Source organism: Sus scrofa, chromosome 3 (genome assembly GCF_054392235.1).
Source record: "Sus scrofa isolate SSC_HxYL_T2T_F1_AM1 chromosome 3, Sscrofa_HxYL_maternal_Yorkshire_Landrace_v2.0, whole genome shotgun sequence".
In the NCBI taxonomy this organism is placed as follows: domain Eukaryota; kingdom Metazoa; phylum Chordata; class Mammalia; order Artiodactyla; family Suidae; genus Sus; species Sus scrofa.
In genome coordinates this window covers 64,907,515-64,932,682 of record NC_139385.1, presented here as the reverse complement: position 1 = coordinate 64,932,682, position 25,168 = coordinate 64,907,515, and the positions used below count along the sequence as shown (strand labels likewise).

At 40.1% G+C, this 25,168-nt stretch overlaps 1 pseudogene; it reads right to left on the bottom strand.

The window, feature by feature from the left end:
* Positions 1-58: 58 nt before the first annotated feature.
* LOC100519420 (V-type proton ATPase subunit D pseudogene) lies at positions 59-12,406 on the bottom strand (annotated as a pseudogene).
* Between the last annotated feature and the right edge of the window lie 12,762 nt (positions 12,407-25,168).

The following is a 25,168-nucleotide window of genomic DNA, read 5'->3' as shown; positions in this document are numbered from 1 at the left end:
AAAAAATAAATAGACACACACATCAAAGCTGCACACCATGAATTAACATGCTGCTGTGTCAGCCCTGCTGAAAGAACCAGAGCAACAAAGAGTATTTAAAGCAAAACTCCTCTTCAGCCTGAAGGTTGGCAGACTCCAACACCTCTCCAGCTACCCTCCAAGGGCTCCAAGTGCTTCTCGGGCTCTTCCTGGAGAATCTTTTTCTTCTCCTGTATTTTCTTGACCCTTGGAACTCATCTCATTCCCTCTCATCCAGTTCTGTGATGACATAAGCAAGGGTGCGTTTGGTCTGGGAATGATAACATGTCTAACAGCATTTACACGCCGGGTGGTTATCTTAATAGCGTCACCCAAAGTTACCAGGGAAGTCTGCAGCAAAACTAGTTCCACCAGTAGTTCCACTGCTTTGGCATAATTCCCCTTCAGATTAGCTGACTGGTTTCCCTACCTCTGGGTAAACCAGTCAGCTCATAACTGTTGTTCCTTCATGGCAAGGTTCAAATACTGGCAAAGTAACACCTGCCACGTGATCTTTGCTTTGCCCTCATCTTTTAAAAATTTATTTGATATATTATTTTTAGGGTCACACCTGCAGCCTATGGAAGTTCCTGGGCTAGGGGTTGAATTGGAGCTGCAGCTGCTGGTCTACGCCACAGGCACGGCAACGCAGGATCTGGATCCTTAACCCACTGAATGAGGCCAGGGATCAAACCTAAATCCTCGGGGACACCGTGCTGGATTCTTAACCTTATGAGCCACAATGGGAACGCCTCCTCTTTTTTTTTTTTTTTTTTTTTTTAATTAACGTGTAGTTTGTTGACCATGTTGTGTTAATTTGTGCTGTACAGCAAAGTGATTCAACCACACAAGTACACACATCCATTCCCATCTAGTTATCACAGGACATTGAGCAGAGTTCCCTGTGCCATACAGCAGGTCCCTGTTGACCATCCATCCCAGATACAAAAGAGGGTCTTTGCCTTTCAAAAACTTTACTCTCAGCTTCACTTGGGCTTTATTTATATTTCAGAAAACCATGGAGCTGAGGTGCGCTTCTGTGAACCTGGCCTCAGAAAGTGAAACGGCAGCTTCTCTCATCATTTCACCCATCAACATTTAGTCTCAATTATCTTTTTAAGGATCTGTGGAAATCGAAGAGTTAAAGCATGCAGATTTTTTTTTTTTTCTTCAGGAGGTTTCCACCTGTCTGTGCTCCTTTTACCTGAGCTTTCATGATGGCCTGTGCCATTTGTGAGGGAAAGATTTCAGTTCAGTCTTTGCCCAGAATTCTGAGATGACTATTTGGCTCAGGTCCCTGGCCAGACAATGGTGGCAGCCCCTGAGTCTTTCTCTACCAGAGTTTAGGAATTTTCTGGATAAGCAATGAGGTCCTACTTACAGCACATGGAACTATATCCAGTCTCTTGTTATAGACCATGATGTAGATACTATAAGAAAGGGAATGTATATATGTGTGTATATATATATATAGCTGAGTCACTTTGCTGTGCAGCAGGAATTGGCACAACATTGTGAATCAACTATACTTTAACAAAAACAAATAAATAATTTTCTGACTTTAGATTTCTCACACTATGAATTTTAAAAACTCTTTCCAGAGTTTGCATCATGGCTCAGTGGAAACGAATCTGACTAGTATCCATGAGGATGCAGGTTCGATTCCTGGCCTCACTCAGTGGGTTAAGGAACCTGTGTTGCTGTGGCTGTGGTGTAGGCCAGCAGCTACAGCTCTGATTGGACCTCTAGCCTGGGAACCTCCATATGCTGCGAGTGCGAGTGCGGTCCTAAAATAAAAAGACCAAAAAAAAAACAAAAAAAAAAAACAAAAAAAAACCCAAACGACAAAAATAAAACAAAACACCATCCTTTCCTCTATTTTTGACATTTTCCTTAATGTGCTTGTAAATGACTTTACTGGTAGTTAAATAAATATTTTAAGTAAAACCTGGGTGGCCAGGTCTGGAAAGTCTTTCTGGTTGGGTCTGGGGTGGGTAGGAGCACATGAAGGGGGGAGCCCAGGCTCAGGACACCTGGAGGAACAAAGGGCAGGGCTTTGCTAGGCTCCCTGGACGAGTGTCAAAGGCTCTGCCCAACTGAACCGAGGAGGTTGGAAGCAGCCTGAAGCAACTGCCCCAGGGTGAAACTTCTACTGGACTCTATTCAAAACAGAAAATCTGGGATGGCTTCTGAGAAGAAAAAAATCTCTCTAGGCTCATCTGAGTCTAAATCTAGGCCACAGTGGTTCTGGAAGGGGCCAGGTTTTCATATGGGTAAGGGGTGCCTTGGGGCCTTTCTCTATCTGAAATAAGTATTAGTGAAAAAGCCCATAATTATGGCACCAAAACATCGGGGGTGGGGGTGGGTAATTGGGCAAAGCTGATCATTAGGCCATAATCTGGAACATTATCAAACATCCTTTCCATAGGTTAAAACTATAATTAGAAGTTCCTGTCGTGGCTCAGTGGAAACAAATCTGACTAGCATCCATGAGGACACAGGTTCAATCCCTGGCCTCATTCAGTGGATTAAGGACCTGGTGTTGCCATGAGCTGTGGTGTAGGTCGCAGATGCAATTCAGATCTGGAGTAGTTGTGGCTGTGTGTAGGCTGGCAGCTGCAGCTCCAATTTGACCCGTAGTCTGGGAACCTCATATACCGCTGGTGCGGCCCTAAAAACACATACATACACGCAGACACACAAAAAGAACTGTAATTAGATCCAGGCCTGGGCACCCCTTTTATACTGTAGCTTGGTTGGTTGGTTGGTTTTTTGTTTGTTTGTTTTTTGTTTTTTAGGGCTGCACCTGCAGCATATGGAAATTGAACCCACATCCTCCTGGATACTAGTCAGATTTGTTTCCGATAAGCCAAAACAGGAACTCCGCACATGCAAATTAAAATTTTTTTAGTAGTCATATTAAAAAGTATAAAGAGAAGTTATTGCTGTGGCACAGTGGGTTAAGAACCCAAATGCAGGAGCTTGGGTTGCTGTGGAGGTATGGGTTCAATCCCTAGCCTGGCCCAGTGGGTTAAAGGATCCAGTGTTGCCAAAGCTGTGGTGAAGGTTAAAGCTGCGACTCAGATGCAGTCCCTGACCCTGCTGTGGGGGTGGCCATAAAAACTGCAAAGTAAAAACGTTCCCTCATGGTGTAGTGGTTAAGACTCAGTGCTTTCACTGTCCTGGTTCAATTCCTAGTCTGGCAACAGAGATCCCACAACAAGCTGCTGAATGCTGCAGCCCAGAAAAAAAAAAAAAAAAAAAAAAAAAGCAAAAGTAAAAAGAAACAGGTGAAAGTAATTTTAATTATATTTTTACTCAGCCTAATATACTCAAAATATTTCAACATATAATCAGTATTAACTGAGACTGTTTACATTTTTGAGGTACTAAGTCTCTGAAATACAGTGTGTGTTTCACACTTCTATTACATCTTAATTAGGACTAGCTACATTCCAAGCGCTTAATAGCCAAATGTGGCTAGTGGCTATTTTGTGGGGCAGTATAGGACCAGGTGAATACAGGTAGATATCCTGAGACATTGCTATTGTGTCCAGCAAGAATATGGAATTTGGTGATAGACTCCAAATACAACTGTGTGTTAAGGTCATGCATAGGGTCTTAAAAGATCTTCCCCAACATTTGCTCAATCAAGCTTCTTTCTCAAGTACCAAAGATCTTAGTTCTCAATTATTTTGGACCCATCGGTGGCATGCAAAAGTTCCTGGGCCAGGGATCGAACCCATGCAACAGCTATAACCATAGCCACAGCAGTGACAAGGCCGGATCCTTAAACTACTGAGCAATTTTTCAAGATTTTTATGCACCTAATTGCTGTTGCTTTCAAAATTTGATTCTCTAATCACTATTCCTAAATGGATCAATGGAAACTTTGCCTTCCTACCATCTGAAAATTTAATTCCAGTATACAAATGAAATAATTTACCAGGTGATGAGAAATTATGACCTTACCAAAATAATTGTATAAACCTTTTCTTTTTTCTTTTTTTGGTCTTTTCTAGGGCCACACTCAGAGCATATGGAGGTTCCCAGGCTAAGGGTCTAATTGGAGCTGTAGCTGCCCACTTATGCCACAGCCACAGCAATGAGGGATCTGAGCTGTGTCTGCAAACTACACCATAGCTCATGGCAACGCCAGATCCTTAACCCACTGAGCGAGGCCAGTGATCGAACCCGAAACCTCATGGTTCCTAGTTGGATTTGTTAACCACTGAGCCACAGTGGGAACTTCTAAACCTTTCTTATATTAGTGAAATAGCAGGCTGCAACATCCTACAAACTCCATAAATACACAGATTTGTAAGTAGTTGCTAAAACCTCATAAGCAGGGGTGTGTGTAGGCTTTGGCTGCTGGTGCAGTTGGTAATTTGTTAGTTCTTAAATGCATTCCTAGCACTGGGTCATCCAGTGATTACAGCTTGTGTTAGCAGAGCCTATTATTACACAATGTAATAGTTCACAACCATGAGAAAATTTTCACTTTCCTCACCCTTGGGGATTCCATTGCTCTTTTGCAAACAAGTAATACATTTATTCATTTATACTCATATAATAACGGGCTCTTCTGAGACTGTTTAAAAGAAGAGGTAAGTTTCTTCAACTGTGCGTCATTAATCCTATGTAGATAATCACTTGTACCTTTAATAATAAATACAGCACAATTTTATAGATAACTTATACTTTATAAGAATTTTTCTGGAGTTCCTACTGTGGCTTAGTGGGTAAAGTACCGGACATAGTGTCTCTGAGAATGTGGGTTCCATCCCTGGCCTCACTCAGTAGTTAAACATTTGGCATTGCTGCAAGTTGTTGTGTAGGTCACAGATGTGGCTCGGTTCCAGTGTTGCTGGGGCTGTGGTGTAGGCCGGCAGCTGCAGCTCTGATTCAACCTGGGAACTTCCATATGCTACAAGTACAGCCCTAAAAAGAAAAAAGAAAAAAATTAAATGTATTGAGAATAGTTTTGTGGAAGAAGATATGTCTATTTTAGGGAATGTTACATGTGCACTTCAGAGGAACATGTATTCTGCTGTTGTAGGTAGAGTCTTCTATAGATGTCTAGTTGGTTTATAGTGTTATTCAAAACTTTTATTTTCTTGCTAATTCTCTGTCTAGTTTTTCCATTCATTATTTAAAGTAGGGCATTGAAGTCTGCAATTATTATGGCTGAGCTGTTTGTTTCTCCCATTAGCTCTGTCAGATTCTGCTTCATTTATTTTAGGGCTTTGTTGTGAGATGTGTATATGTTTATAATTGTTCTAGCATCCTGATTGATTTTTTTGTCATTAGAAAATGTCCTTTTGCTCTTGTAATAATTTTTGTCTTAAAGTCTGTTATGTTTGACATTAATATAGCCACTCTAGCTTTCTTTCATTACTTCTTTTGGTTTGCATGGGATATCTTTTTCTACTCTTTTAATGTCAACTGATCTGTGTCTTTGATTCAAAAATACATCTCTTGTAGACATATATGTTTGGATTGCATTTGTTTGTTTTAAAAAATCCTTTCTGCCAGTCTTTGCCATTTCACTGGTTGTTTATTTTTTTAATTTTTAAATTTTTTTTGGCCTTTTTGCCATTTCTAGGGCCGCTCCCACGGCATATGGAGGTTCCCAGACTAGGGGTCTAATCGGAGCTGTAGCTGCTGGCCTATGTCAGAGCCACAGCAACTCGGGATCCAAGCCACATCTACAACCTACACCACAGCTCACGGCAATGCCAGATCATTAACTCACTGAGAGAGGCCAGGGATCAAACCCACAACCTCATGGTTCCTAGTCAGATTCGTTAACCACTGAGCCATGACAGGAACTCCGCTGGTTGTTTATTGCAATTGTTAGTAAAATAGGATTTACATCTGCCAACCTGCTATTTATTTTCTGTATTATGCCTTTTTTTTTTCGTTTCCTTTGGACCTGCTTCTTTTTTGTCAAGTAGATAATTTCTAGTTTGTCACTTTAGTTTACTTGTCATCTATTTTACAATTTTTTAAAGTTATTTTCTTACTGGCTGCCCTAGGGATGATAATTTACATCTTAACTTGTAACAATCTAGTTATGGTTAATACCAACTAAATTTAAAAAGCTTATAAAAACTCTGCTTCTATGTAACTTTGTTTCCTCTTCCCCCTTTTTGCAATTATTCACATACAGATTATGCCTTTATACATTATAAGACATCAATATAGCTTAATAATTACTGCTTTATAAACTTGAATTTGAAATCAAAAGAAAAGAGCTACAAACAAAAAACATAATTTCAAGGGATTATGCAGTGTCTATGGCATGCAAAACTTCCCAGGCCAGGGATCAAACCCATGCCACAGCATCGACAATGTTGGATCCTTATCCCACTGAGCCACCAGGGAACTCCAAAAAATACAATGAAATTACCTATATTTACCTTTACCATCATTCATTATTTCCTTGTATGGATTTAAGTTCCTGTCCAGTGCTCTTTCATTTCAGTCTAAAGGATCCTCTTTAAATTTCTTGTAGGGCAGGTTTTCTGGCAAATGCATTCTCCTGATTTTTTTGTTTGTTTATCTCGGAATGTCTCAATTGCTCCTACATTTTTTTTTAAGTATAGTTTTTATGAACATAGGGTCTGAGATTTTCTTATATGCCCTGAACCATTAAGTCTTTTAGTCTTTGCTTAAGGGCTCTGTGTGCACGTTGGGGCGTGCTTTCAATGTTCCAGAGGCAGTTGACAATTATGCTTTAGTTTTCCCTTCTGGATTATGCAGAGCTTCCAGGTTATCATAGGTGAGAGATTGGGGCCTTCTCAGTCTTTCCTACGCATGCACATCGTCCTGCACTGGCAGGTGCCTTTAGATTCCCAAGAATATGCTGGAGTTTTCAAAGTCCCCACAGACATTTCATTCCTCAGCTTGTCAAGGTTTTTGGCCAGCTTCTCATTTGCCCCAACAGTTAATACTACTTCAGGTCGCTGACAAATTAAAACACTGCTTATTATATTCAATAAATGCCCCTGAGGAAAGGTTATTCCCACTGAACAAACTCTGAATGAGATCAAATAAAGACACTCTCTACTCTGTTTCCAGGGAAATTGCAGACAAGTCTAATAATGCAGTTCTTTGGGAACGGGCCATTACTGGGAGCTCTGAGCCCACTATGCTGGACTGGGTTAGTTGCTCGACCACTGGTTTTCATGGCTACCACAATTGTAAGGCTGTGGGTCTTCAAGACTACTGTGGGTGGGGAAGGATGGATGGACGTAGGGTGTGTTAAAGCACCACAAAACTTGCTCATCTCACCGAGATTCAACCATTTTCCTTGAATTAATGTTTCTTGGATTGTTAACTAACTTTCAGAGGTCTAAAAAGTTGATTTTGACTATTTTCTCGCAGAGTTTTTACTGCTTTTGCAGAGATGTACGTTTTCGAGATCCTTAGTCTGCTACTCCAGAAGTTTTCTTTCTCTATGTATTATATTTGATATACTTATCTTCACATTAACTGGCCAAGATGCAATATGCTGTATCAAGAAGCAATGAAAACAGTTAAAGGAAACTAACACAAATAGGCAGGGAATTATTGAGAGTGTCACCTGTTAGTCCCTAAGTGAAAACTAGTTAGTCAAGAAGATTATTAGTAATGAGTACTATTTTTAATAGAGAAGAGTAAAACTGTCCAATGGCCAGAGTACTTATTCATTTATAATACGTATTAGAAGGTACTGTGACCTAGGGCAATACTGCCTGAAGTGTCCTCTGTGGTCTGGTGCCAGTCAGTGAACTGGTTGTTAATGATCTGCCATGGAACAAGAAGTTTGTGCCAGAGGGTAAATCAATCTACTGTTTCCTGGATCAAAAGAAGTCTTGATATGAAAAGAAAAACAATTCAGCTCAACTGAGCAGTGTGCTGAGTGATACGGATCATACTTTGTATGAAGCACTGGAGGAACTAAATTTTGAATGATGGCAAATATTTTTTTAGAGAGAAAAATAAATTTATCCAGCTTTACTGAGGTATAACAGACAAATCAAAATGAATATATTTATTTGTTTTTTGGCCTTGCCCACAACATATGGAAGTTCCTGGGCCGGGGATCAAACCTGTGGCATAGCATGGACAATGCCAGATCCTCAACCACTAGGCCACTAGGGAACTCTAAAATTAATACATTTAAGGTGTACAATATGATGAGTTGATATACATTGCAAAATGGTTACCATAATCAAGTTAACACATCAATCACCTCACATAATTACCATTTTTAAAGTTATTTCAAGCACACAATATAGTGTTATTAACTATTTTCACCATATTAAACATTAGACCCCTAGAATTTATTTGTCTTCTAACTAAGTGGGTACTCTTCAATCAGCATCTCCCTGTTTCCCCCAGCCCTCAGCTCCTACCAACCATTCTTCTACTCTCTGCTTGTGTGAGTTCAATTTTTAATTTTATTTTAAAAAATTACTTATTATTTTGGCCGCACCCATGGCTTGTGGAAATTCCTGGGCCAGGGACTGAACCTGCACTGCAGCAGCTGCCCAAGCTGCTGCAATGACAATGCCAGATCTTTAACCCACCAAGTCATAGGAGAATGCCAAGTTCAACTTTTTGAGATCTCACACATAAGTGAAATCATAGTGTTTGTTTTTTGGAGCCTGGCTTATTTCACTTTGCCTAATATTCTCCAGCCTCATTTATGTTGCTGCAAATGGCAAGGTTTTTCTTTTTCTTTCCTTTTTTTTTTTTTACCCCCAAGCACTTTGCTACAGTGTTACTCTCTGATTTCACAATTATGCAATGGGGGGAGTTATAACTCTTTTTTCGTCTCTCTATTTTTTTTTTAAGGGTCACACCCAGAGCATATGAAGTTCCCGGGCCATGGGTGGAATTAAAGCTGTAGCTGCCGGCCTTCACCACAGCCACAGCAATGCAGGATTTAAGCCACATCTGCAACCTACACCACAGCTGACAGCAACGCCACATTCTTAACCCACTGAGTGAGGCCAGAAATCAAACCTGTGTGCTCTTGGATCCTAGTCGGGTTTGTTACCGCTGAGCCATGACAAGAACTCCAAGTTTTCCTTATGACTGTGAGTGTGTGTGGAGGTATCACATTTCTTTATCTATTTATCCACTGACAGACATTGAGTTCGTATCCGTATCTTAGCTACTATGAATAGTGTTGAGGGGGATCCAGTTGTTGCCTCAAGGTAATGATTTCATTTCCTTTGAATATGTAACCAGCAATGAGATTGCTAGATTGTATGGTGCTTTTACTTTTAATTTTTTGAGGACCTTCCATACTGTTTTCCACAGAGGCTATACCAGTTTACGTCCCCACCAACAGGGTTCTCTTTTCTTCACACCTTCATTAGCACTTGCTATCTCTCGCCTTTTTCCTAAGAGTCATTCTAACAGGTACAACGTGATTTCATTGTGGTTTCAACTTACATTTCCCTGATGATTAATCTTTTCATGTACCTGTTGACCATTTGTATGTCTTCTTGAAAAGATCTCTATTTGGGTCCTCTGTCCATTGTTTAATGGGGCTATGAATAATAGTTAAGATTTTGATGGGGTTTGTGAAAAGATAAGGCATTTGAGATGAGGGATTTGAGATGGGACATAATCAAAGCAAAGTTTTGGAGGTGGAACACGAGGGTTGTGTTTGGACACAAGGAAGTAGTTAGTTAATTTTGGATGGGAAGTGGATATAGAAGTTATAGCAAGGTAAGGTCAGAAAGCATTCCTTGAGGCCATATTAGAAAAGACTTGGATTCCATACCATGGAGTTTATCCTTCACTTGGCAGACAATAGGGACCCACTGACATTTTTTGGATGAGAAAGTGACATGATTCTACTTTGATTTAAAAGATTAACTTCCTATCTTTGAGTAACTTGCATCTAAAGGGGAAGAGACTGGGGTGAGGGAGACTAATCAGGATGCTCTTTAAATAATAAGAGACCAGTAATGAGGGGCTGAACCAGGGTAGTGGCAGTGAGATCTGAGAGGAATGATGGTGTGTAAAGAGTTATCATTAAGGCAGCATTTATAGGTCTTAAAAACTGTTCAAATATGAACAACAAGGGAAAGAAGGGGTGCTGGGAAGGATGACGGTGCCAAACCAAGGGAGAGAAGGCAGCAGGATGAACTGGTTTGGTGGGAAAATGATGAATTGGCTTGGATTGAGTTTGAGGTACTTGGCAAACCACTCAAGTAGAAATATGTACTGACAATATAAGTCAGCAGCTAGAGGGAGAAGTGAGGTCTGGTAATTCTAATAAGAGAAGTGACAGCACAAGAGTGATTAGGGAGCCATGAGGACTGAGATATTCAGCAAAAGAAACTATTTGAAGAGAGATGGTAAAGACTACGGAAGAAGGAGTAGTGGTTGGGAAGGGCAAAAGGATGAAGAAGAAACATTAAAAATGGCAGATAAGTGTTCAGAAGGGAGGAGATATTAAAACTGGCAGATAAGTGTTCAGAAGGGAGAAGACCCCAAGGATAATATTGACTGCAATACTGGGGACTGTAAGTATATTCCACTTTAAGTCATTCAAGAAGAAGCAGGATTGTAATTCCAGGGAGTAGTAGGATTGAGGGAAGTACATTCTTCCTTGGGGTGGGGTGATGGTAATGTTCTCAGGCTGAGAGACAGAACCATGGATAAGGGGAGATTGAGGATGGAGGTTAGAGGGAGCAGCTGATGGACTGAATCAGAAAAAAGTTGCTAAAAGGGTAGGATTGAGGTAGAGGAGGCAACCTCAGAAGGAAGGAGGTGTATGTCTTTCTTTGAGAAAGAGGAGAAAGATGAAATAGCAATTGTAGATACAGAAACATTTTGATGCATAGGAGCAGGAAGCTGAAGGCATTCTCAGTGGATAACTCACATTTCTCAAGAAAATAGAAAGTAAGGTCACCAGAGACTGAGATGGGGCATGTGTTGAGTTTTGAGAAAGGGAAAGGATTGAAAGAGCTGCTGGAGAATGAGACACATAGTCCACTAGACATAGGTAAATGGATTTCTGAAGACTATGGGAGCCCAGATATGTTTAAGTCCAAGAAGATGCAGTAGAACCAGTTGGCATGATCATCCATGTGGGTCCCTGGAGGGCAAAGTAAAGAAAGTAGACACTAGGATCTTCCAGAGATGCAATCTATCCAGTTATCTATATATCTTACATTATTATTGCAAGTAGATAATTACTCAGCACTGTAGTCCCAATACTCAGTATAATTATCATGCTCATACTTAATAAATGTTTATTGAACAAATAAATGCAACAAGATCAAAATTCTCATTAACTGGCAGAAGTATAGAAGCACTGTTATTATTAAGGGTGAGTCAGTACCCTGTCAGCACCTGCCGTATCTCCACTTGCCTCAGATCCCCTCCTTGGCAGAAGATCACCATACCTGCTGATGGCATGGCAGAGATCCACAAAAGTCCCCACCCTCCTTTCCTTTGTCATCAGGCTTACCTTGCAGTATTGCTCTCAAATTTGTCTTCCTCAGATCTAATAGTTTAGTTTCATGGCCACAATCATGGTTTGACTATAAATATTTTATCTTCTCTTAACATTAGTAAATTGGCATGAGGTTATATAAACCAGCCTTATGAGAATTCAATTCATGGGAAACATTAATTCATGGATGGGATAATAAAACACATTTTAAAGCTGCAAAACTGGGCATCTACATCAATATCAGAGGCAATTTACTGTAATTATACTTCTTCCAGAAAAAAAAAATTTATGTGCTAAGACTGAAGTCAAGAAATACAGAACTTAGGAGGAGATAAGTCAAGATGGCAGAATACAAAGACCCTGAGCTCACTTCCTCTCATGAGCGCAACAAAAGCACAACTATCTGCAAAACAGCCGTCAATGAAAAAGGCGAGAACCTATCAGAAAACATTTTCTAGAACTAGAGACAATGAAGGAACCACAACCAGACAGGGAGGAGGGGTGGACTCACAATATAATCAAATCCCATAACCCAGGGTAGGCAACCCACACACTGGAGAATAATTATACTACAGAGGTTCTCCAACAAGAGTGAGAATTCTGAGCCCTGCACTGGGCTCCCTAACTCAGGAGTCCTGTACCTGGAAGACCAGCCCTTAGAGCAATTCAGCTTTGAAGGCCAGTGGGGCTTAATTTTGGGAGTCCAAACGGACTCAGGGGATACTTCACTCTTAAAGGGTGCACACAAAATCCTGCATGCAATGGGACCTAGGGCAAAAACAGGAATTTGATAGACACCTGGGCCAGACCTACCTACCTGGTCTTGGAGAATCTCCCAGAGAGCAGGAATGTCTGTGACTCATCCTGGTGACACAGACACCGGTGGCAGTCATATTTTGGAGCTTTCTTCCACATGGACATTGCTGTTGGTGCTTGCCATCTTGGGATCCTTCCTCTAGCTCATTAGTGCCAAGACCTGGCCCCACCCAACAGCCTATAGGTGCCAGTGCTGGGACGCCTGAGGCCACAAACTGGATGGGGCCACAGCTCCAGCCATCAGCAGACACACCGCCTAAACGTCCTTGGCTCATAGCCACCTCTAGACATGGGTCTAGGTGTGGCCCTGCCCACTAGAAGGCCAAGACTCAGCTCCACCCTCCAGGAAGCATACACTAGCCTCCAGACCAGTCTTACCCATCAGAGGATAGACCCCAGATGCAAGAAAACCACAATTTCAGAGTCTGTAGGCCCAGTTTGCCCAGATAAGTTCAGGCCCTACCCTGGGACCAGCTGGGCCCTGACCCTGCTCACTACCAGGCCAACACAACTTTTAGGACACCTCATATCTCATATCCAACTGTGTCAGGAACCATTCTACCCCTAGCCCCACCCCCACCCGTTATCTGGCACCAGCTCTGGGATCCCTGGGCACATAGCTAGGCTCAGTACTTGGCTCTGCCTGCTAGTAGTCCAGCCCTTACTTAAGGACCTGGCTTCCCCCATTGGTTGTTGGGGGTTGAGGGCACAACAGCTCTGAAATTTGTTGACCCTGCCCAGCAATGACCCAGCACTAGCCCTGGGGCCCTGAGGTTCTGCTTCTTCATGACCAGGCTCTGCTAACAAGCAGCCAGCAGCATTTGCACAAGGCAGAGCCTGGCAACCAACTAGGCTAGGGCAAACCAAGCCAACCAGACCACCCAGTCAGCCTTCCACATCAGAAGGACACATGCAGCTCACCTAGGGGGAACCACTAGAGTGAATGGCTTGGGTAATGAGAGAGGCATGTGTGTCTGGGATGCATAGGACATTTCCTACAGAAGGCCACTTCTCCAAGGTTGAAAAATGTAACTAACTGACCACACACAGAAAAATACAAAAAGCAACACAGACAAAATGAGGCAGCAGAGCAATATGTTCTCGACAAAGGAATAACATAAAACCCCAGTAGAAAAATTAAGTGAAGTGGAGGCAGGTAATCTATCCAAGAAGAGTTCAGAGTAATGATCATAAAGATAATCAAAGAACTTGGGAGAAGAATGGATCCATAGAGTGAGGAGTTTATAGGTTTTTTCTTTATTTGACTGCACTTGCAGCATGTGGAAGTTCCTGGGCCAGGGATCAAACCCATGCCCAGCAACAACCTGAGTCACAGCAGTGAAAATGCTGGATCAGCAACAACGTGAGTCACAGCGGGGAAAATGCTGGATCCTTAGGCCATTGAGCCACCAGACAACTCCAGAAATTTATAGCTTTTAACAGAGTTAGAAAATATAAAGAACAATAAGAGACGGGGAATACAATAGATACACACAAAAGAAAAAGGAATCCAAACATAACACTAAAGATAGTCCAATACTACTAAAGACAGTCAAGCAATCATAAGAGAGAAGAAAGAAGGAGAAGAAAGGAGAAGAAAGAAGAAGAAGAAAGAAGAAGAAAAAGAAGAAGAAGAAAGAAGAAGAAAAAGAAGAGAAGAAGAAGAAGAAGGAGGAGGAGGAGGAGGAGAAGGAGGAGAAGAAGAAGAAGAAAGGTGTATAAAACCAAATCCAAAACAATTAATAAAATGGTAATAACAACATACATATTGATAATTACCTTAAGTGTAAATGGACTAAATGCTCCAACTGGAAGATATAGAGTGGCTGAATGGATATAAAAACAGGACCCATATATATGCTGCCTACAAAAGACTCGCTTCAGATCTAGAGGCATGCAGACTGAAAGTGAGGGGATGGAAAATGTTATTTTACACAAATGGAAGTCAAAAGAAAGCCAGAGTAACAAAACTTGTATCAGACAAAATAGATTTTAAAATAAAGGTGGTTACAAGAAAACAAAAAAGGACACCACATTATGATCAAGAAGGACACTACGTTATGATCAAAAGATCAATCCAAGAAGATATAATAACTGTTAATATATATATATCCAACATAGGAGCACCTAAATACATCAAATGTTAATGGACATAAAAGGAGAAATTGATAGTAACACAAAGGAGGGGATTTAACACCTCACTTACATCAATAGATCACACAGACAAGAAATCAATAAAAAAACACTGGCCTTATATGTCACATTAGACCAGACTGACTCAATTGAGACACACATACACACATGTATTCCATCCAAAAACAACAGAATACTTATTCTTTTCAAGTGCACATGTAACATTCTCTAGAACAGATCTCATGCTAGGGCACAAAACGAGCCTCAGTAAATTTAAGGAAGTTGAAACCATATCAAACATCTTCTCCAACCATAGTGTTGAGACTAGAAATCAGTTATAAGAAAAAAAATCTTCAAAAAACACAAACATGTAGAGGCGAAATAATATGCTATAAAACAATTAATGGATCACTGAAGAAATCAAATAATACCTAGAAGCAAATGAAAATGAAAGCACAGTGATCCAAAAATTTGTGGGGTGCAACAAAGGCAGTTCTAAGAGATAAATTTTATTTATTTATTTATTTATTGTCTTTTTAGGGCCGCACCTGTGGCATATGGGGGTTCCCAGGCTAGGGGTCTAATCAAAGCTGTTGCTGCTGGCCTGTGACAGAGCCACAGCAATGCAAGATCCGAGCCACGTCTGTGACCTGTACCACTGCTGCTCATGGCAATGCCAGATCCTTAACCCACTGAGAAAGGCCAGGGATCAAACCTGCAACCTCATGGTTCCTAGTCAGATTCATTTCCACTGCACCAAGATAGGAACTCCCTAAGAGAGAAGTTTTTAACAATACTAGATTACCTCAGGAAATAAGAAAAAAATCTCAAATTAACAACCTAACTTTAAACCTAGAATGACTAGAGAAAGGAGAACCAACAACACTCAAAGTTAGTAGAAGGAAATAAATCATAAAGAGAGCAGGAATAAATGAAATAGTGACTAAAAAAATAGAAAAAAATTCAATGAAATTAAAAGCTGTTTCTTTGAAAAGATAAAATTGATAAACCTTTAGCTAAAAAAGAGAGAGGACCCAAATCAATAAAATCAGAAATGAAAATAACTTACAACCAACACTATAGAAATACAAAGGATCATAAAAGATTTCTATGAACAACTATATACCAACAAAATGGACAACCTAGAAGAAATGGACAAATTTTTAGAAAGGCACAATATCCCAAGACTGAACCAATAAGAAATAGAAAATATGAACAGACCAACTGCCAGTAATGAAATTGAATCAGTAATTTAAAAGTTCCTAACAAAAAAAGTCCAAGATCAGATGGCTTCAAAGGTGAATTCTACTACATATTTAGAGAAAGTTAATACCTATCCTTCTCAAATTAGTCCAAAAAATTGCAGAGGGATGAACACTTCCAAATTCATTCTATGAGGCCTGCATCACCCTGATACCAAGATCAGACAAAGATATCACAGAAATACAAAATTAAAGGCCAATATCACTGATGAACATAGATGCTAAAATCCTCAACAAAATACTAGCAAATTGAATTCAGTTCAGCAATACATTAAAAGGGTCATACCATTATCAAGTGGGATTTATCCCAGGGGTGCAAATATTTTTTCAATATCTACAAATCAATCAACATGATATAGTACATCAACAAATTGAATAAAAATCACATGATCATCTCAATAGATGCAGAAAAGCTTTTTACAAAATTCAACATCCATTTATGATAAAAACTCTCCAGAAAGTGGGCATAGAGGAACCTACCTCAACATAATGAATGCCATATGTGGCAAACCCACAGCTAACATCATACTCATTGGTGAAAAGCTGAAAGCAATCCTCTAAGATCAGGGATGCCCACTCTAACCACTTTTATTCAACATAGTTTTGGAAGTCCTAGCCATGGCAATCAGAGGAGAAAAAGAAATAAAAAGAATCCAAATTGGAAGGAAGAAGTAAAACTGTCATTGTAGTAAACCCTAATGATGCTACCAGAAAACTAGGAGAGCTCATCGATGAATTTGATAAGGTTGCTGGGTACAAAATTAATCTACAGAAATTTGCTGCATTTCTATACACTAGAAACAAACAATCAGAAAGAGAAATTAAGGAAACAATCCCATTTACCATTGCATTAAAAAGAATAAAATACCCAGGAATAAACCTACTTGAGACAAAGGACCTGTTCTCAGAAGACTATAAGACACTGATGAAAGCAATAGAAGGTAAAAAACAGATGGAAAGATATACTATGTTCTTGAATTGGAAGAATCAATATTGTTTTTTTTTCTTCCTTTTTAGGGCCACACCTATGACATAGGGACATTCCCAGCCTAGGGGTGGAATCGCAGCTGTAGCTGCCAACCTACACCGTAGCCACAGTAACACCAGATCTGCAATCTATGTTGCAGCTTGTGGCAACACAAGATCCTCAACCCACAGAGAGGGGCCAGGGATTGAACCCACATACTCAGGGAGACTACATTGAGTTCTTAATCCATTGAGCCACAATGGAAACTCTGAATCAGTATTGTTAAAATGACTATACTACCCAAGCAATCTATAGATTCAGTGCAATCCTATCAAAATATCAATGCATTTTTCACAGAACTAGAACACATAATTTTAAAATTATGGAAACAGGGAGTTCCCGTCGTGGCTCAGTGGTTAACGAATCCAACTAGGAACCATGAGGTTACGGGTTCGATCCCTGGACTTGCTCAGTGGGTTAAGGATCTGGCGTTGCCGTGAACTGTGGTGTATGTTGCAGACATGGCTCAGATCCTGCGTTGCTGTGGCTCTGGTGTAGGCTGGTGGCTACAGCTCCGATTAGACCCCTAGCCTGGGAACCTCCATATGCCATGGGAGCGGCCCTAGAAATGGCAAAAAGACAAAAAATAAATAAGTAAAATAAAATTATGGAAACACAAAAGACCCCAAATAGTCAAAATTGTCTTGAGAAAGAACGGAACCAGAGTAATCAGGCTGCCTAACTTCAGACTATACCACAAAACTATAGTCATCAAAACAGTATGGTATGACACAAAACCAGACATATAGATCAATGGAACAGGACAAATACCCAAGAAATAAATCCCCGCATTTATGGTCAATTAATCTATGACAAAGGAGGCAAGAATAAACAATGGAAAAAAGACAGTCTCTTCAATAAGCGGTGCTAAAAAAACTGGACAGTTATACGTAAAAGAATGAAATTAGAACATTTTCTAACATTACACACAAAAATAAACTCAAAATAGATTAAAGAGCTATATCTAGTTTTATACTAGATACTATAAAACTCTTAGAGGAAAACAGGCAGAACACTCTGACATAAACTGCAGCAATTTTTTTTTATTTGTCCCCTAAAGCAAAGGAAATAAAAGCAAAAATAAACAAATGGGACCTAACTAAAAAGCCTATGCACAACAAAGGAAATCACTGACAAAACAAAAAGAAAACCTACTGAATGTGAGAAAATATTTGTATATATGATGTGACTAATAAGGGATTCGTAGCCAAAATATAGAAGTAGCTCATACCACTCCACATAAAAAAAAAAACTTCATTAAAAAATTGGCAGAATTGAATAGACATTTTTTCTAAGGAGGAAATACAGAGGGCCAACAGGCACATGAAAAGATGGCCAGCATTGCTAATCATCATGGAAATGCAAATCAAAACCACAATTAAATATCACTTTACACCTGTCAGAATGGCTATCATCAAAAAGTACACACATACAATAGAATACTCTCAGGCATAAAAATGAATTAAATTTTACCATTTGCAGCAACATGGACGGACTTGGAGGTCATTATGCTAGGTGAAGTAAGTCATACAGAGGACAACAAATACTATATGATATCACTTATATGTGGTATCTAAAGAATACAGCAAACTAGTGAATATAACAAAAAAGAAGCATACTCACAGATATAGAGAGCAAACTAGTGGTCACCAGTAGGGAGGGGAAGGGGCAATATATGGGGAGGGGATTAAGAGGAACAAACTATTAGGTACAAAACAAGCTACAATGACATATTGTACAACACATGGGATATAGCAAATATTTCATAATAACTGTAAATGAAATATAACCTTTAAAATTGTGAATCACCATATTGTACACCTATAACATATCATTATTTCACAGCAAGTACACTTCAATTTAGGAAAAAAACTAGGTCACTTACCAGGATCCAATGTACAGCACAGGGGAAAAAATACAGAATGTAGAGCTATCATCAATTTAATATTTTAACAAAGGACATGGGCTTTTCTCAATTAAAAAAAAATCCTTGTACTCCTACAAGAGAGGTACCAGACAAAATTAATAATTATTTAGATATTTAATGGAGTTTGTAGTCTATAGACCTAAATTCTCAGAATTTCACATTTCTGGGTAGCACCCTCCTTTAGGGTCAGATAACTATGGACCTGCTGGTGTGGCCGTAGAATGCCTCTCATGGACCTCAAACTATGGGTGTGTCATTGGCCACTGCTGCTCACCTGTTTACAGCCAAGACTGGGTGATTTAGCCATGGATGCTAAGGTAATTCCCACAAGATACGGACTTCTTCTGATGGCTGACATTGGCTTAGGGGCTCTCCTTTGGTCTTGGTGAAACTTCCATCAGACAGAGACCTAGGTCATCTCCAGCTAGTCTCTCTCCCGTGTATCCTTCACTCAGGGTCAAACTCACAATGAGTCTAATGGTGCGTCCAACCTTTCCCAGCTCTCTCACAGTTGTCTCATGAGCATAATAAAATCCTTGCACCACTCATCTCTTCATGAAATGGGCTTCTTGGAGGTCCTGGATGGACACCAAATATTTGCATCAGAACCCAGAAGCCAAGAGGACTAAGGGCAGGTGAGTTACAGCACTGCTCTAGCCACTGAAGAGGCAGATTGGAATATAGTAAAAAACACGTATTTTAGTCTTTGTTCCTGGGAACTGATGTGTCCAATCTGAGTCCAAAAGCTTTGACAACTGGGGGAGTTGATGGCATATGTTCTTGTCTGAGTTGAGAGGCCTTAAAAACCAGAGGTACCAACATTCAAGGGCAGGAAGAGATGGATGTCCTAGCTCAAGAAAAGAGAGAAAATTCACCCTTTTCTTCCTTTTTGTCCTATTCAGACTGTCAGTGGATTGCATGCCCACTTGTACTGGTGAAGGACATTTTCTTTAGTCACTTTGATTGCCAATCTCTCCTGGAAACACTCTCACAGACACCCTTAGAAATAGTGCTTAAACAGCTGTCTAGGCATCTTTCAGCGCAGTCAAGTTGACACATTAAAATTAACCATTACACGTGGGTTTCCTCTTCTTCATTTAACTGATGAGAAGATAAAGGAACAGTCTCAGCAAATTAAGATGTGACGGGGGCCATATTCCTGACCAGGCCATTGAACCAAGTGTAGGGGGCATCTATTAGGTGTGCCTGCCCAGGGCCCACTTCCTTTTCTTCTTCCAGGAGCACCACCATTTTTGGTGGAAATATCCTTCTAGGCTGGATACAGTCTTCCTTTTTTTTCAGGGTTGTACCTGTGGCATATGGAAGTTCCCAAGATAGGGGTCAAATGAGAGCTGCAGCCGCCGGCCTACACCACAGCCACAGCAACACCAGATCCTTAACCCACTGAGTGGGGCCAGGGATTGAACCGCATCCTCATGGATACTAGTAGGGTTCGTAACCCATTGAGCCACAACGGGCACTCCAGGATATAGTCTTGATGGGAGTGTTACTTTAGGTGCTCCCCCACCCTCACTCAAAGCTGGCATGTAATTCAACTTAGTCCAAAAGGGGGTTCTTCCCAGAACCTGAATTGCAAGAGCACAAAGCTAGAAATGGTTGGAGAATATCCGATTAGAGGGCACAACTCAGAAGAGAGCTTCTCTTGTCTCCTGTACCCAACCTCTGGCTATTCTGCCTCCATGCTTTAGAAGCCAGGAACTTTGGCTTACATTCCTATCTGTGGTCATCTCTGAGGCTTACCAAGTCTTCCCACAGCTTAAGTTAAGCAGAGGCAGTTTCTGCTGATTGTACTGCATTGCTTCTTTCTTGAGAGTCCCTTAAAAATCAAAGCAAAAAGGGTAGCCAGGAAACGCAAAGTTTATCCCCTCACAAGTGGGGCACACTCCACTCTTTAAAAGTACCGTCACATACACTGATGGCCAACAGGAGCATGAAAAAAGCTCAACATCACTAGTTATTAGAGGAATACAAATCGAAACTACAGTGAGCTATCACATCGCTCCAGTCAGAATGGCCATCCTCAAAAAGTTTACAAATAATAAATGCTGGAGAGGGTGGGGGGAAAATGGAACCTTCCTATACTGTTGGTAGGAATGTGAATTGGTGCAACCGCTATGGAAAACAGTATGGAGGTTCCTCAGAAAACTAAATCTAGAACTACAATATGATCCAGCATTCCCACACCTGGGCATATATCCAAACAAAACTATAATTCAAAAAGATACATTCACCACCATGTTTGTAGCAACACTATTCACAATAGCTAAGACATGGAAACAACCTAAATGTCCATCAACAGAGGAATGGATTAAGAAGGTATGGTACATAAACACAATGGAATATTACTTACGTAAAGAAAAAGAATGAAATAATGCTACTTGTAGCAATGTGGATGGACCTAGCAATTATTATACTAAATGAAGTAAGTCAGACAACTATCATAAGATATTGCTTATATGTGGAATATGAAAAAAGATACAAATGAACTTATTTACAAAACAGAAACAGACCCTCAGATATAGAAAACTAGCTTACAGTTACCAGAAGGGAAAGGGGGGAATGGGATAAATTAGGAGGTTGGGATTAACAGATACATCTACTATATATAAACGAGATAAACAACAAAGACCTTCTGTATAGCATGGGGAACTATGCTCAATATTTTGTAATAAACTGTAATGGACAATCTGAAAAAGTATATATATGAATAATTGAATCACTGTGCTATACACTTGAAACTAACACATTATAAATCAACTATACTTCAAGAAAAAAAATTTAAAAATTAAAAGCGCCATCACATTCAACACCTCAATGAACCTCTCTAGATCTTCCTCGTCTTCTTCATAGGTAAATAGAACCTTCCTGGAGTTGCATAATTAGGGAATGATGGAGCTAGCACCTAAATCTGGTTGTCTGATTCAGTGATGTTGTGCTGGGATCTCTCAGGTCACTCCTAGGAATGTTCATCCTGGTCTTAGGTTGTGATCTGGGTACCACCATCTATACCCTGTGGCACCACGTCTGGTCCTCCACTTCCAAGTCTGTAACATGAAGACTGTTAGGCTGCACTCCACAGGTCTGGCAAGCCCTGTAATTGCCTAGTCGCAAGACCAAATGGAGACAGTGACAGAGACATGGGTGGTCTATTGGACAGGGGATCTTACGTGTCCAAAGCAAAGTCCTGGAGCAACACCCCTCTATGTTCGGCAGACAGCAGGCAGGATACTGCAACAGCCCTCACCACTCAGAGGCTACCATTTATAGGGAGAGTTGACCTCAGGTTGGCTCATCAGTTACTAGGGAAACCAGAGGCTGAGATGGGTGGGTGGGGGGGCAAGCAGGTAGGCAGTCACTGATTAAGCCCTATAATGGAGAGGATTGATAGTCATGTGGGGGGGACGTAGGTGAAGCAGGAACTGGTCAAGTAGGGGATTACAGAGATCACAAGCACAGCCCTCTTGAGCTTTCTGCCCTCCAAGACTCCTTCCCTACACTCAAACTTTCTTTCTCTATGTGAAATTGTGGGTAGGGAATAGAATGTAAGAATAACAAACATTTCCTCTCTCCTTTATATGTGCCAGGTCCTCTTCTACACACTTTATTTGTACTAATTCGTGTAATCCTCACAACAACCAGCCTCTATGATAGAGGCTCCATGGGGGCATGGCTTTGTTTTGTTCACTGTTGTATCCACTCTGGGCTTGGCACAAAGTATACGATCAATACATGTTAGAGTAGATGAATAAACAAGTTAAATAAAAGATCAATCAATGAATGGAGGGGAAAGAGACCAAGTTTCTCCAAATCTAATTCTAGACACGGTCTTCTGACTTTCTTGAAGCACATTTGAGATCTTGTTATCTCTCAGGTAGGGTCTAGGGTTTTAAGGAAATTCCTGAATTAGTTTCTTTTTTTTTTTTTTTTAATTTTCCAGCTTTGTGATGATTTCTGAATCTTTCTCCTTTTGGCATCCACCTTACAAGATGCAAGTACACTTTGTACAAATAAAGATAGTCTCATGCTCACCCTGAAAGGGGAAGATTTAAAGTCCTATCAGTCACTATTAATATCAGCCAGGTGATATTAATTCCTGCCTGGATGGTCTCTAACCCAAAGACCAAGTTAGAGAGTTATCACCACCAGCACTCATATAAAACAACAGAGGAAAGGAGGAGGGAAATTTGGGGTTAATGCTGATGAATATATGAATAGCCAGTGAAGAAGAACAGATAATTTCTCAGCTCTCCTTATATCACTGGTCACAAAGCCACAACTGATATCCATAACCTTCTTCTTCCTTGATCCATCTCATGTTTCTTGTCATCTCAGCAGTTCAGGTGAAGTTCATTGCCCAGAGGAGCAACTCAAACCTTCTTTCCTGAAAGGTCTTGTTTCTTAGCAATCTTTATTGGTCGCTATAGGCTTCCCTGGCATTTTCCTAAGAGCTGTTCCAAACATCTTGCTCCCTACTTTCTTTATGTACCAGGATCCTTTCTCCCCTTGACAATCAGGACCAATCACCCTAGACAATCTGCCTGTTGGTATAAGGGCATGAAGAGCCACCCCGAGGCTCTCTTGCCCGCTGACTCCCTGTTAGCTTCTGCCAGTGGGAGGCACTGGTGGGCGATCCAAAGTTAGGAGAAGGGGAGAAACTATGCTCCTTCAATAGGTGAAATGCCATAAATATTCAAGAGCATTTATGCTCAAGTTAACTGAATGATAAGAAACCATTTTGCCAGCTTTTTCAGACATTTGGGTCTCATATGTGAAGTTGCTAATTGACTGTGAAGAATTGCAAGACCAACAAGAAATAACAAACATCAGCATGTGATCGTTATCACTAATATCAATAATACCTATCAAATTTATCCTGGAAATTCGGATCGCTCTCTCTCGAAAAGCCTGTGGAACATTATCCTTTGTGTAGGTCACTGGGCATTCCTGACTTATTAAAATGTGTAAAGAGAGCATGTATTTTTCTCAGCGGTAACATTAGGAGCCCCTTTGATCTCTTTTGACTTTTTAGCTGAAAGAATTTGGACCTCTTTGTTGGCATCAGAAAGACAAAAAAATGGAGTCTTTCTAGGAATTGCGTATTAATACGTGGTGAGTAACTATGTCTTAAAGGTCTGTGAAAATAAATTAAAAATTTTTTGTTGCCCAATATTGAGAATATACTAAATGTCATTGAAGTGCATGCTTTAAAATGGTTAATTCTGTGATATATGGATTTTACTTCAATTAAAAAAGATGCTTCTCTTAAAATACCTATTTTTTTCACATTGAAATTATTTGGCTATACTTTCACCTAGTTTCAAAGATATTTAAACAATTCCTCATTGCTTGCTTCAGCTTATCCTTATACTGAGACCCAAATGGTTCTTAGGTCTTGGGTAGCTTGTTTATTTGTTTGTTTGCTTGTTTTTGATGATAGCCATTCTGATTGGTATGAGGTGATATCTCATTGTAGTTTTTTAAAAAAAGTTTTATTAAAGTATAGTTGATTTACAAGATTGTAATAATTTCTACTGAACAACAAAGTGATTCATTTATGCATATACGCATATCCATTCTCTTTCAGATTCTTTTCCTACATAGATTATCACAGAATATTGGGTAGAGTTCTCTGTGACTGGTATTATCTCTGTGCTATACAGCAGGGCTTAGTTGGGCAGTCACTCCGTATACCTCAGTATGCATATGCCAATCTCAAACCCCCTGTCTCCCCACCCCCAGCCACCCACCCACCACCTGTCCCTTTTTGTAACCATAAGTTTTTCAAAGTCTATGAGTCTGCTTGTGTCCTGCAGATAAGTTCATCTGTATCCTTTAAGATTCCACATATAAGTGATATCATATGGTGTTTGTCTTTCACTGTCTAACTTCACTTAGTATGATAATTTTTAGGTCCATCCATGTTGCAGCAAATGGCATTTTTTATTCTTTTTTATGGTTGAGTAATATTCCATTGTACATATGTACCACATTCCTCTGTCTATGGACATTTAGGTTGCTTCCACGTCTTGGCTATGGTAAATACTGCCACAATTAACTTTGGGGTACATGTATCTTTTCAAATCATGGTTTTCTCTGGATAGATGCCCAGGAGTAGGATTGCTGGATCATCTGGTAATTCTATTGCTAGTTTTTTGAGGCACTCCATACTGTTTTCCATAGCGGTTGCATCAATTTACATTCCCACCAACAGAGTAAGAGGGTTTCCTTTTCATCTCAGCCTCTCTAGCATTTATTGTTTGTAGACTTTTTGATGATGGTCATTCTGGCTGGTGTAAGGTGGTTGGGTAGCTTTGTTTTCAGTGAAACATCATTTTTAATCACTTAAAAACATGATGTGGAGGACTTGTTTGCACTGGCTGTATAATCCAACTATTTCAAAAGGATGAAAATAATTATGAAAAATACAAAGGAGTGTCCCAGGATACTTTCTTATGCATGCTCAGAAAGTTACCAATTTGTATGAAGTCATTAAAAAG